Below are 14,986 nucleotides of genomic sequence, written 5' to 3'. Positions count from 1 at the left end.
TGAATATCCATGATGCTAATGATATGCAAAGCCACAAGATTGGGGAAGCTATGTTTGATGAAGATGATATTTTTTGTTCCCCAAGCTTTGATGAGCAAATTACTATGATGAAAGCATGCCTCCTATCTATGATGATTATTGTGATGATACACATGCTATAAAGAAGAAGTTTGCTTATGTGGAGACTAGTAAATTTTCTATGCTTGTAGATCATGAAAAGAATGTTTTAGGTGCTGGTTATATTGTTGAATTCATTCATGATGCTACTGAAAATTATTATGAGGGAGGAACATATGCTTGTAGGAATTGCAATAATGTCAAGTTTCATCTCTATGTGTTGAAAATTTTGAAGCTATGCTTGTTTTACCTTCCTATGCTTGTTGATTATTGTTCCATAAGTTATTTGCTCACAAAATCCCTATGCATAGCAAGTGGGTTAGGCTTAAATGTGCTAGTCATGTGCTCCATGATGCTCCCGTTACGTTTCGATTCTTATCTTTTATGTGAGCATCATTGCCATCATCATGCCTAGCTAAAAGGCATTAAAGGAAAGCGCTTGTTGGGAGACAACCCAATATTTATCCTTACTGTTTTTGTGTGTTCACATGATTATGCTACTGTAGTAATCATGTTTTATAGCTTTTGTTTCAATAAAGCACCAAGTAAGACCTTCAGGATAGCTTACGGTGATAATTGTGTTGATCCTGCTGAAAATTAGAAACTTTTGCACCCTGTAAATTAGTTTTGTTAATTCACAGAAACGTGCTTCTGATATGATTCATTTTGCTCGGGATTGGGACACGAATTGCTTAGGACTTCCAAATTTTGTAGGATTTTTGGAGTTCGAGAAGTATACGTTTGATACAGATTACTACAGACTGTTCTGTTTTTGACAGATTCTGTTTTCTATGTGTTGTTTGCTTATTTTGATGAATCTATGAGTAGTATCGGAGGGTATGAACCATAGATAAGTTGGAGTACAGTAGATATTACACCAATATGAATTTAGAATGATTTAATTACAGTACCTTGAAGTAGTCTTTTGGTTTCTTTCTCTAACGGAGCTCACGAGATTTCTGTTGAGTTTTGTGTTGTGAAGTTTTCAAGTTTTGGGTGAATTCTTTTGATGGATTACGGAACAAGGAGTGGCAAGAGCCTAAGCTTGGGGATGCCCATGGCACCCCCAATATAATCCAAGGACACCAAAAAGTCAAAGCTTGGGGATGCCCCGGAAGGCATCCCCTCTTTCGTCCACTTCCATCGGTAATTTACTTGGAGCTATATTTTTATTCACCAACATGATATGTGTTTTTCTTGGAGCGTCTTGTATTATTTGTGTCTTTGCTTGTTAGTCTACCACAATCATCCTTGCTGTACACATCTTTTGAGAGAGCCATACATGAATTGGAATTTGTTAGAATACTCTAAGTGCTTCACTTATATCTTTTGAGCTTGATAATTTTTGCTCTAGTACGTCACTTAGATCTTTTAGAGCACGGTGGTGGATTTGTTTTAAAGAAACTATTGATCTCTCATGCTTCACTTAGATTATTTTGAGAGTCTTTAATAGCATGGTAATTTGCTTAATGTTAATATACTTAGTGTTCAAGACATGTGAAACTTTCTTTTGAGTAAATTGAATACTAATTTAAGTTTGATGCTTGATAATTGTTTTGAGATATGGAGGTAATAATATCAAAGTCGTGCTAGTTGATAATTGTGAATTTGAGAAATACTTTTGTTGAAGTTTGCAAGTCCCGTAGCATGCACGTATGGGTAAAGTTGTGTAACAAATTTGAAACATGAAGTGTACCTGGCTTGTGCATCCTTATGAGTGGCGGTCGGGGACGAGCGGTGGTCTTTTCCTACCAATCTATCCCCCTAGGAGCATGCGCGTAATACTTGAATTTTTTTGATGGCTTATAAATTTTTGCAATAAGTATATGAGTTCTTTTGGCTAATGTTGAGTCCATGGATTATACACACTCTCACCTTTCCGCCTTTGCTAGCCTCTTCGGTACCGTGCATTGCCCTTTCTCACCTTGAGAGTTGGTGCAAACTTCGCCGGTGCATCCAAACTCCGTGATACGATTCGCTCTATCACACATAGACCTCCTTGTATCTTCCTCAAAACAGCCACCATACCTACCTATCATGGCATTTCCATAGCCATTCCGAGATATATTTCCATGCAACTTCCACCATCATCATCATGACATACATTACTTTTGTCATATTGCCATTGCATGATCTTGTAGTTGACATCGTATTTGGGGCAAAGCCACCATGCATTATTTTTCATACATGTCACTCTTGATTCATTGCACCATCCTGGTACACCACCGAAGGCATTCATATAGAGTCATATCTTGTTCTAAGTATCGAGTTGTAATTGTTGAGTTGTAAGAAAAATAAAAGTGTGATGATCATCATTATTAGACCATTGTCCCAAGTGAGGAAAGGATGATGGAGACTATGATTCCCCCATAAGTCGGGATGAGACTCCGGACGAAAAAAAAGAAAAAAAAGAGGCCATAAAAAGAAGAGAGAAAGGCCCAAACAAATAAAAAAAGAGAATGAGAGAAAAAGAGAGAAGGGACAATGCTACTATCCTTTTACCACACTTGTGATTCAAAGTAGCACCTTGCTCTTCATGTAGCGAGTCTCATATATTGTGCTTCAAAGTAGCACCAAGATCTTCATGATAGTGAGTCTCATAAGTTGTTTTTTTATACTAGTGGGAATTTTTCATTATAGAACTTGTCTTGTATATTCCAATGATGGGCTTCCTCAAAATGCCCTAGGTCTTCGTGAGCAAGCGAGTTGGATGCACACCCACTAGTTTTCTTTTGTTGAACATTCATAGCTCTAGTGCATCCGTTGCATGGCAATTCCTACTCCTCATGTTGACATCAATTGATGAGCATCTCCATAGCCCGTTGATTAGCCTCGTCAATGGGAGACTTTCTCCTTTTTTTGTCTTCTCCACACAATCCCCATCATCATATTCTATTCCACCCATAGTGCTATATCCATGGCTCGCGCTCATGTATTGCGTGAAATTTGAAAAGTTTGAGATTATTTGAGTATGAAACAATTGCTTGGCTTGTCATCGGGGGTATAGAAGTTGGGAACATCTTTGTGTGACGAAAATGAAGCATAGCCTAACTATATGATTTTGTAGGGATGAACTTTCTTTTGCCATGTTATTTTGAGAAGACATTATTGCTTTGATTAGTATGCTTGAAGTATTATTATTTTTGTGTCAATATGAACTTTTGTCTTGAATCTTTCGGATCTGAATATTCATATCACAATTAAGAAGATTTACATTGAAATTATGCCAAAGTATCACTCCGCATCAAAAATTCTTTTTTATCATTTACCTACTCGTGGACGAGCAGGAATTAAGCTTGGGGATGCCTGATACGTCTCCAACGTATCTATAATTTTTGATTGCTCCATGCTACTTTATCTACTGTTTTGGACTATATTGGGCTTTATTTTCCTCTTTTATATTATTTTGGGACTAACCTATTAACCGGAGGCCTAGCCCAGAATTGCTGTTTTTTGCCTATTTCAGTGTTTTGAAGAAACGGAATATCAAATAGAGTCCAAACGGAATGAAACCTTCGGGATCGTGATTTTCCAACCGAACGTGATCCAATAGACTTGGACCCTACTCCAAGCAGTGCCCGAGGAGGTCACGAGGGTGGAGGGCGCGCCCCCCTGGGCGCGCCCCCTACCTCGTGGTCCCCTCGGAGCTCCATCGACGTACTCCTTCCTCCTATATATACCTACGTATCCCCGAACGATCAGAATATAGATCGGGAGTTCCGCCGCCGCAAGCCTCTGTAGCCACCAAAAACCAATCGGGACCCTGTTCTGGCACCCTGCCGGAGGGGGATCCCATCACCGGAGGCCATCTTCATCATCCCGGTGCTATCCATGACGAGGAGGGAGTAGTTCACCCTCGGGGCTGAGGGTATGTACCAGTAGCTATGTGTTTGATCTCTCTCTCTCTCTCTCGTGTTCTCTCTCGTGTTCCTCTATGGCACAATCTTGATTGAGGGAGTCCTGGATTAGGGGGTGTCCGGATGGTCGGACTATGACCTTTGGCCGGACTCCCGGACTATGAAGATACAAGATTGAAGACTTCATCCCGTGTCCGGATAGGGACTTTCCTTGGCATGGAAGGCAAGCTTGGCGATAGGATAAGAAGAACTCCTCCCATTGTAACCGACTCTGTGTAACCCTAGCCCTCTCCGATGTCTATATAAACCGGAGGGTTTTAGTCCGTAGTACAGATAACAATCATACCATAGGCTAGATTCTTGGGTTTAGCCTCTCTGATCTCGTGGTAGATCAACCCTTGTAATATCCATATCAATATCAATCAAGAAGGAGTAGGGTTTTACCTCCACCGAGAGGGCCCGAACCTGGGTAAAAACATCGTGTCCCTTATCTCCTGTTACCATCCGCCTAGACGCACAGTTCGGGACCCCCTACCCGAGATCCGCTGGTTTTGACACCGACATTGGTGCTTTCATTGAGAGTTCCTCTGTGTCGTCGCCTTTAGGCCCGATGGCGTCTTCGATCGTCAACCACGACGTGGTCCAGGGAGAGACTTTTCTCCCCAGACAGATCTTCGTATTCGGCGGCTGCGCACTGCGGGCCAACTCGCTTGGCCATATGGAGCAGATTGGAAGCTACGCCCCTGGCCATCAGGTGAGGTTTGGAAGCTTAAACTACACGGCCGACATCCGCGGGAACTTGATCTTCAAAGGATTCGAGCCACGGCCGAGCGTGCCACACTGTCTCGATGGGCATGATCTAGCTCTGCCATCGGACAGCGCCCAGAGTGCCGCTCAGGTGTCCGCTCCGACCATTAGCTCGGAGCCAACTGCGCTAGTCGGGGACGGACGGTTGGACGCCGCCCCGGGAGCCACAATCTCTACGGTGATAGAGCCGAATACCAGCCTAGTCCTTTGCAAGGCCCGTGACTCCGAGGTGCCGGACTCCGTTCCGGATTCCGAATACTCCGCACCCCTTCCGTTCGAACCCGATTGGGCTCCGATCATGGAGTTCACCGCCGCGGACATCTTTCAGCACTCGCCCTTTGGCGATATCCTGGATTCACTAAAGTCTCTCTCTTTGTCAGGAGAGCCCTGGCCGGACTATGGTCAGCAGGGTTGGGATACGGACGACAAGGAAATTCGAAACCCACCCACCACCCACTTTGTAGCCACTGTCAACGATCTAACCCACATGCTCGACTACGACTCTGAAGACATCGACGGTATGGACGCCGATGGAGGAGACGACCAAGAACCAGCACCTATAGGGCACTGGAAAGCCACCTCATCATACGATGTATACATGGTGGACACACCTAAGAGAAATGATAATGAGGATCAAAAGGGCGCAACCAGGGATCGCTTCCTTGATAAACAATCAAAGCGGCGACATAAGTGCCATGCCAAGCCCCACCTCGACCAAGACCCAGCCATAGAGCAGGGCGAATCAATGGAAGACGAACATGCTATCAAGCAACTGTCCAAACAGGGCGGACAATCCGAACAACCAATCTCCGGGAAGGATAATAGTCCGGACGACCTCATGCCGGACGAATCACTGGAACATCAGAACCTCCACCAAAGGCTCGTTGCCACTGCACATAGCCTGAAAAAGCAGAAGCGGAGGCTCAAAACAGCGAAAGATGCACTCAGAGTCAGATGGGGCAAAGTACTCAATACCGCACACAAGTACGGCAACAGTCGTCACACAAAAAGCTATCCAAAGCGGAAACTACTACCGGAATTTGATGAAGAGGCCACAAAGCCCCCACAGTCAAAAAATAAGGAAGCCACCAAGTCGGATAGACGACCCCACGATCGGTCTCAAGCGACAAAGGGCGCCGCACTCACTTCGATGCGCAATCCGCCTGAGGATTCGCAACAAAAAACTGGCCCAACCAGATCCATATATGGGCCAAGAAAGCAAGCTCTAGCGAGCAATGCAATACAAAAAATATCCGAACATCGCGGCACACCTACATACAGGGGTGCCGCACATCCCCTATGTTTTACCGATGAGGTGCTGGATCATGAATTTCCAGCAGGATTCAAGCCCGTGAGCATAGAAGCATACGACAGAACAACAGACCCCGGAGTCTGGATCGAAGATTATATCCTCCACATACACATGGCCAGAGGAGATGACGTTCACGCCATAAAATACTTACCCCTTAAGCTCAAAGGTCCAGCCCGGCATTGGCTTAAAAGCCTTCCCGAAAACACCATAGGAAGTTGGGAAGCGCTCGAGGACGCTTTTCGGGCAAATTTTCAAGGGACCTACGTCCGACCTCCGGACACAGATGATCTGAGTCATATAACTCAGCAGCCCGGAGAGTCAGCCCGGAAACTCTGGAACAGATTGCTTACTAAAAAGAATCAGATAGTCGACTGTCTGTACGCTGAGGCCCTAGCAGCTTTCAAACATAGCGTCCAAGAAGAATTGCTCACCAGAAACCTCGGCCAAGAAAAGCCAAGAACAATGGCTGCATTAACAAGCCTCATGACCCGCTTTTGCGCAGGAGAGGATAGCTGGTTGGCAAGAAGCAGCACCAGCGACCCGAGTACATCCGAACTCAGAGATGGAAACGAGAAACCGCGCTGTAACAAAGAGCAGCGCCGGATAAAGGATAATAGCCTGATGAGCACGGCAGTCAACGCCGGATTCAAAAGCTCTCGACAAAATCAGAAAAAAACACCACCCAAAGATGACAGGGACGAGCTGTCTATCCTCAACAAAATCCAGGACAAAATATGTCAAATCCACAGTACCCCCGGGAGACCTGCAAACCATACCCAAAGAGATTGCTGGGTCTTCAAACAGTCTGGAAAAGTCAACGCCGAACACAAGGGGCTCGACACACCAAGCGAGGATGATGATGCACCCCACAAGCAGAACACCAGAGAACAAAAGAAGTTCCCACAGGAAGTCAAAACAGTAAATTCACTTTAGATGACAAAAGGGAAAAATAGAACGGCGCCCACGAAGACATGCGCCATGCGGCCCGCCCCAGAGGGGCACCGCCACTGGTTGTTACAACCAATCACCTTTGATTATCAGGACTACTCCAGAGGGGCCCGGAACGCAGGCTGGACTGCCTTGGTCTTAAATCCGGTTATTGACGGACTACAATTTACAAGAGTCCTTTATGGATGGCGGCAGTGACTTAAACCTGTTATATCAGGACACAATCTGCAAGCTCGGGGTAAACCCAGCTATAATCCGCCATGGCAACACTTCCTTTCAATGAGTCACGCCGGGCCTAGATACCCAGAGTATGGGTTCCCTTTCGTTAGAAGTTAAGTTCGGCTCACCCGACAACTTCCGAAGCGAAAAGCTAACCTTCCACATCGCCCCATTCGTAAGTCGCTATCAAGTGCTACTGGGACGCGAAGCTTTCGCTCGCTTTAATGCAATACCGCATTATGCATCCCTTACACTTAAAACGCCCGGTCCACGAGGCATCATGTCATTACAGGGGAATATCAATTGACCCCCAAAGTATGGGTAGTGGTGCGGCCGCCTGAACAGCCGCACACTAATTCAGCCCTATTATCCCGGACACGGCTCGACGAGTCCGGCATCAGCATGCATGAGCTTAATAGCCGCATAACCCTATACAAGGGACCCCGCGTGTTCACACCAGAAGACAATACGGCTCACTTCTTGCTCCAACTATATTTTGTTTATTCTAAATATAGATTTCTCGCATGTTTATCTTTTTTACTAAAGTTCCTCTTTCTCGCAGACGAACATCGTGCTATGCCTGTCCAGGATACGGCACAACGGAGACACATGCGCATACGTGCAGTAGGGACCCGTTTCAAGGATTCTTTTCAGATTAAGACCCTGCGTAAACCTTTTTTACTGTCTCTTGTTGACAACATCCCCCGGTTTTTGCTATAACTGAGGAGGAGGCTGGCGTCTTGGCATATGGCCACGCCATAATTTTGTGCGTACCTGGACACTAGGGGCTTTTTTTTCTACCAAGGGCTCTGTTTCGGCCCGTCTTCATAAAGACCGAATACCTTAGGGAGTGTTCGGCATCGCGAGTTTGACCTTATATGCATCAGCTCCGATCATGTCTTTGGTCAAATGTTGGGTTTTCCCGGCTCCTGTGTTTTGCTGCCTTACGTTCCGCTCTATCGGCTAAGGTGGCACCAGGAGAACTACTGCGATTATGCCCCGGTTCGGCCAGGCGAGCACCTCAGTAGAGAAAGCCGAAAACTGACTGTCATGATATAGCGAGAGACTGGTCAACCACTCGATGACCCCCGGAATCTTTAGGATTCCTCGGCATTAACGAAGGGCCGCTTGCCGGTCAGGCACACACGCGCCCCGAATTCGGACGAGCGTGGTGCCCCTAGGGGCTATTAAGTAGCCCCACTGTCAAACTCCTGTGTCTAAGTGAAAGTGATAAAGCATTATAGTCCGGTTGCCTAGTTCACCGCGCTATCACCTCCTTTGTAGGACCAAGACGTTGGATCAAGTGTGAAAAAGCGCCTTTTTGTGAACACCCCCGCATTATATGCGTGGGGGCTGAAGCCAACGACTGCCAGCTTTCAGGTTATATACACATATACATTAAATGGCTGCACAAGAGGTATTATAATTCTTGCAAGCACAAGTATGAAAAGCTTTTATATTCTATCAAAATATTCCTTTTACAATAGCACATGCTATTCGAACACTACATCCTTCGAGCACTGCGCTTCTATCAAACGAGCGCCCGGAAGAACTTCCTCAAAGAAGTGCTTGACAGGTACTCGGCTTTCATCCGAATCCCGGGATGCAACAATACTGGCCTTCATATCTGCCCAGTATGTCTTAACACGGGCAAGAGCCATTTGTGCACCCTCTATGCATGCCGACCTCTTCATCGCATCAACATGCGGCACCGAACCAAGGAACTGCTGCACCAATCCAAAATAACTCTTCGGCTCTGGCTCCCCCGGCCACAAACGACTCGCAACATACTTCATGGCGAGTCCGGATAACCTATTCAGCTTTGCAAAGGCGGCCAAACGGTCGGATACCAAAAGTGGGCGCTCCGGATTGTGGAACTGCAACCAAAAAAGTTCCTCCAATTTATGGTCACCTCGACACCGGAAGTGTTCGGTTGCATTTGCTGCACTCGCTGCCACATCTAGATAAGCGTTTTACACACTCCACTGCCGGTCTAATGGAGCATACCTCGGGTCCCCGAACTTCATCCGCAGCATATAGGGCTTTCCAGCCATGATATCTCCGGCCTGACACAACTCCTCCTTCATAGCTCTCATTGCAGAGCGAGCATCCTTGGCCTGGGTAGTGATCTTATCAAGCTCCTCCTGAGCCGCCCTTCCTTCTTGTTCGACAAAGTTACAGCGGTCGGTAGCATCCTTCAATTTTATAGCCATCTCGGCTATTGCCTTCTTACTCTGGCAGTGAGCAGCCTGTTCGGCTTTTAGCTCTTCAGCCGCCTTAACGGCAGCCGCATCACTTTTCCTTGCTTGCTCCTTGGCTCGGGCAAGTTCCGCCCGCAGGTTCTCCACGGTAGCAGCACTATCTACAATAAGCACATATATTGTAAGGGACAAGCATCGAACTCCTCTTATCAGATATCTATGGAGCATCCCTTGTGCCTCGTCTAGCCGCTTATTTACAAGCGCAGTGTCGGCATCCGCCACGTCAAGTTGCCGCTTTAGTTCGGCAGATTCATCAGTCCGGCTAGCCACCAAACGCCTCACCACCTTCATAAAAAGGTGACATTTTATACATGGGGTTTTGATCCTTTGTGCGCCATCATTCTTGACGACACACAGAGTCTCAGGGGCTACTATTTATACAGGGCGCATTTTATGCGGCTCTACCAAACGGTACACCTTTTCATGTACCTCAAAGCCTGTTAGTAAACTCCTGGCGGCCTCGTACAACCCGCTTTCCGCGGATGAAATCCTTCCTATCACCGTGTTCATCAACAAACGGTGTTCTTCTGAGACGGACGCTCGCCCGAGCAGATCCCTCAGCCTCTCCGACCGCGCACCAGAGGGCACCGGACTAGCCCGATGACCTTTTTCAGGATCCGGACTTGGAGAAACCCGCCGGGACAACACCTCGGGGTCGCCTTCCTCGTAAGTCAGTGCAGCTAGGGGAGGCGTTTCGCTCTCCATCATTTCCGGATGAAGATCCCCTGAAGACGAGCTCTGCTGGGAAGGGTTGAGATCCGAACTGCAAGGTAACGTTTTTGTTATCTTCCTCTGAAATAAAACAAGGATACCACTAATTTTTGAACCCCCCTCTTTACTTACGGCTCGGAGGAAAGCTGATCCCCTTGAGGGCGCAATGCGGCCGGGGCAGTCTCCGGCGCCGGATCCTCTGACAGAGATTTCTTCCCCCGTTTTGAGGTCATCCCCTCCGGGTCTTCAGAGGCACTCCTTTTCTTTCCCAGGTTGGGAAGATTCTCGATTCCTCCCTTCCTAACATTCTCCTTCGCGAAGGCGGTAGCTCCTTGGTTCCCTTCTTCGCCCTCCACCGAAAGCGTAATCTCCAGCATCCTGGTTAACACAGGATCCGGCGCGATCTCGGGCAGGGGGGATGGACACCTGATAAGCTTTGCCTTCGCTATCCAATCCTGTTCAAAGGATAGCTCTGTTAAAAGGAAACTTCATGATGAAAATACGGATGGTGTGTCCAAATACGGGGCTGCTTACCTTAGCATCTTGGCGATTGCAGCTCAGGCCTGCGTCCTCGGACAAGTCCGGACACCTTGCTTGTGGTCCGAAGAACAATTTGTACATCTCCACGGGCGTCGCGCCCATAAAGTGTTGAAGGACTCGCGGTCCCTCTGGATTAAATTCCCAAAGGCGAAGAGGGCGATGTTTGCAGGGCAGCGTGCGGTGAATCAGCATAACTTGCGCCACTACGGTCAAGTTAATATCTCTTTCTAGGAGATCTCGAATGCGGTCCTGCAGAAGGGGCACGTCTTTGGATGGCCCCCAGATAAGCCCTTCATTGACCGATGACGCTCGCCGTGGCGGGGGACCCGAGCGAAAAGCAGGTGGCGCCACCCATGTGGTGCCCCTGGGGGCTGTGATGTAAAACCAGTCCCGTTGCCATAAGCCGAACTCTTCTTGGAAAGTGCCCTCAGGCCACGGAGCGCCGGCTATCTTGCTTATGATGGCTCCTCCGCACTCTGCGTGCTGCCCCTCGATCATCTTCGGCTCCACCTTGATGGTTCTAAACCACAATCCGAAGTGAGGGGCGATATGGAGGAAGTCTTCACACACAACAATGAATGATGAAATTTGGAGGATGGACTCCGGAGCTAGGTTGTGGAATTCCAGCCCGTAATAGAACATCAGCCCCCTCACAAAGGGATCAATCGGGAAGCCTAGCCCCCGAAGGAAGTGAGATGCGAACACCACGCTCTCACTGGGCTGGGGAGAAGGAATGGCCTGCCCTTGAGCAGGCAGCCTATGCGAGATTTCGCCGGTTAGATACATGGCATCTCTCAGCTTTCTCACGTGCTCTTCCGTAACATACGAAGGCACCCACCGGCCTTGAAGGTTGGAACCGGACATTGTTGAAAGTCTGAAGCACCTAAAACTAGAAGATTTGAGTGTTGGAACTCGAGGTGAGAGGCGGATTCGATTGGATTGAAAGAAAAGGGAGTCGAGAGCCCTCCCCGTAACCGTTTGGGACTCGCTTTCAATTAGAGAGTCATACCAAAAGGCACGGTTGGGTTACCCACGCCTGTATTGATGAGAATCCTGGAATAAGGGGACACAATCTCTGCTTCGACAAGACATGCCAAGGAAACCGCCTCGCTAAGCGCGCTGAGGTGGAACAGTAAAACGATTCGAATAAAGAATTGACCGTGGCATGATGTCACGTTGCGGAATATGTCAGTAGATTAGATTTGTGCATATATTATTCTCTCTACGGTGGTATGTGGAACTTATTTTTACAGAGCCGGACACTATCCTTGTGTTCAAACATCTTCTACGAAGAAATCGGAGGAGGAACCCGCCTCGCAATGCCGAAGACAATTGGCGCACCGGACTCATATTCATTGAAGCCAGGTTCAGGGGCTGCTGAGGGAGTCCTGGATTAGGGGATGTCCGGATGGCCGGACTATGACCTTTGGCCGGACTCCCGGACTATGAAGATACAAGATTGAAGACTTTGTCCCGTGTCCGGATAGGGACTTTCCTTGGCATGGAAGGCAAGCTTGGCGATACGATATGAAGATCTCCTCCCATTGTAACCGACTCTGTGTAACCGTAGCCCTCTCCGGTGTCTATATAAACCGGAGAGTTTTAGTCCGTAGGACGGATAACAATCATACCATAGGCTAGCTTCTAGGGTTTAGCCTCTCTGATCTCATGGTAGATCAACTCTTGTAATACCCATATCATCAATATCAATCAAGCAGGAGTAGGGTTTTACCTCCACCAAGCGGGCCCGAACCTGGGTAAAAACATCGTGTCCCTTGTCTCCTGTTACCATCCGCCTAGACGCATAGTTCGGGACCCCCTACCCGAGATCCGCCGGTTTTGACACCGACATTGATGTATCCCGAGCTTTGCAATTATAGTTGGATCTTATGATGTTTCTCCCCCTCTACTCTCTTGTGATGAATTGAGTTTCCCCTTTGGAGTTATCTTATCAGATTGAGTCTTTATGAGAACAGTTGATGTATGTCTTGTTGTGATTATCTGTGTTGACAATGGGATATCATGTGCCACTTGATGTATGTTTTGGTGATCAACTTGCGGGTTTCGTGACACTTGGGAACCTATGCATAGGTGTCGGTGTCAAAACCGGCGGATCTCGGGTAGGGGGACCCGAACTGTGCGTCTAGGCGGATGGTAACAGGACACAAGGGACACGATGTTTTTAACCAGGTTCGGGCCCTCTCGGTGGAGGTAAAACCCTACTCTTGCTTGATTGATATTGATGATATGGGTATTACAAGAGTTGATCTACCACGAGATCAGAGAGGCTAAACCCTAGAAGCTAGCCTATGGTATGATTGTTATCCATCCTACGGACTAAAACTCTCCGGTTTATATAGACACCAGAGAGGGCTAGGGTTACACAGAGTCGGTTACAATGGGAGGAGATCTTCATATCGTATCGCCAAGCTTGCCTTCCATGCCAAGGAAAGTCCCTATATGGATACGGGATGAATTCTTCAATCTTGTATTTTCATAGTCCGGGAGTCCGGCCAAAGGTCATAGTCCGGCCATCCGGACACCCCCTAATCCAGGACTCCCTCAGTAGCCCCTGAATCTGGCTTCAATGACGATGAGTCCGGCACGCAAATTGTCTTCGGCATTGCAAGGCGGGTTCCTCCTCCGAATACTTCATAGAAGATGTTGAACACAAGGATAGTGTCCCGCTCTACAAAAATAAGCTCCACATACCACCATAGAGAGAATAATTTCCGCACAAATCTAATCCGCTGACGTACTCCGTAGCGTGACATTATGCCATGGTCAATCCTTTACTCGAATCGTTTTACTGTTCCACCTCAGCGTGTTTAGCGAGGCGGTTTCCTTGGCACGTCTTGTCGAAGCAGAGATCATGTCCCCTTATTCCGGGATTCTCATCAATACGGGCGTGGGTAACCCAACCGCGGCATTAACCGTGACACTTGGGGGATAAGCGAGTTTTATTAGGCCAGTGGGGGCTCGTAGTTTCGGCCGCCCATATAAGGGGATAAGGATCTACCCTTTCCATTTATGCCTTCTTCCTCCTGTGCTTATCCGTCCCTGCGTACTCGAGCTCCAACGCCCAAGCCCGCACTTCCCACCTCAACATTCTCCAATCATGTCTGGAGCGGGAGGTAGATGGATGGCCTCCTCCGTTACGGAGGGGCAAATCAAAAAGTTGAGGAAGGCCAGATACTTGTCTAACAACATCGAGCACCGGCTTCCAGATGAGGGGCAACTCATCCCCACCCCCAGGCCCCATGAGAGGGTTGTTTTTCTCCCCCATTTCCTCCGCGGATTGGTCTTTCCTCTTCACCCGTTCGTCTGGGGGCTCATGTTCTACTACGGCCTGGACTTCCACGATCTGGCCCCGAACTTCATCCTCAACATCTCGGCGTTCATCATCGTGTGCGAGGCCTTCCTCTGCATCCAGACCCACTTTGGCTTATGGCTAAAGACTTTTAATGTCAAGCCGAAAGTAGTGGGCGGCCACCAAGCGGAGTGCGGAGGTACCATGGCGGGCCGGATGGCCAACGTACTATGGCTCGAGGGCTCCTTTGTGGAGACAATAAAGGGGTTGCTATCGGGGTTGTTCTACATCACCGAGCCGCGCGACCCCAAATGGGCGGCGGCCCCCGAATTCCAATCTGGTTTCCCCACACGGCTTACCTCCTAGAAAGAGACGGGCCTAACATGGGGAGATTCGGAAGAGCTGACCGGACTCCAAGCCTGCGTCCAAAAGCTGGTGAACAAGAATCTCAAGCTTGTAAACGTAGTCCAGGTCATGCTCATACACCGGATCCTCCCGTGCCAACAACGTGCCTTCAAATTGTGGGAGTTTGATCTGGCACAGCACCAAACCTTGAGCGGGATCTTCGACATTACGTATGAAGATGCATGGAAGGTGCTGTTCAAGGGCACCGATGCCCCCGCATCCGCTACCGAAGGTCGCGGATTCAGCTCGCGGCGTAAAGCCGACGAGGTAAGATATTTTACCCTTTACATGACACTTTTTCATAGTTTGACACTATGCGGGATCTAAACTCCCTCACCTTTGACAGGACTGGCTGAAGAAGGTCGAGCAGGTTAACTGTCCGGCTCCTTTGCCAGAAGACCCAGCGGACGCCCGCTTGATGGGGCTGCTAGTTTCGGCACCTCACATGGTGCCGGAGAAGAAGGCCAAGAAGAAGGCCACGGGAACTCGAAAGAGTTCC

The sequence above is a fragment of the Triticum aestivum genome, chromosome 6B, assembly GCF_018294505.1.
Source record: "Triticum aestivum cultivar Chinese Spring chromosome 6B, IWGSC CS RefSeq v2.1, whole genome shotgun sequence".
Taxonomy (NCBI): Eukaryota; Viridiplantae; Streptophyta; class Magnoliopsida; order Poales; family Poaceae; genus Triticum; species Triticum aestivum.
This window is presented reverse-complemented; position numbering follows the sequence as displayed.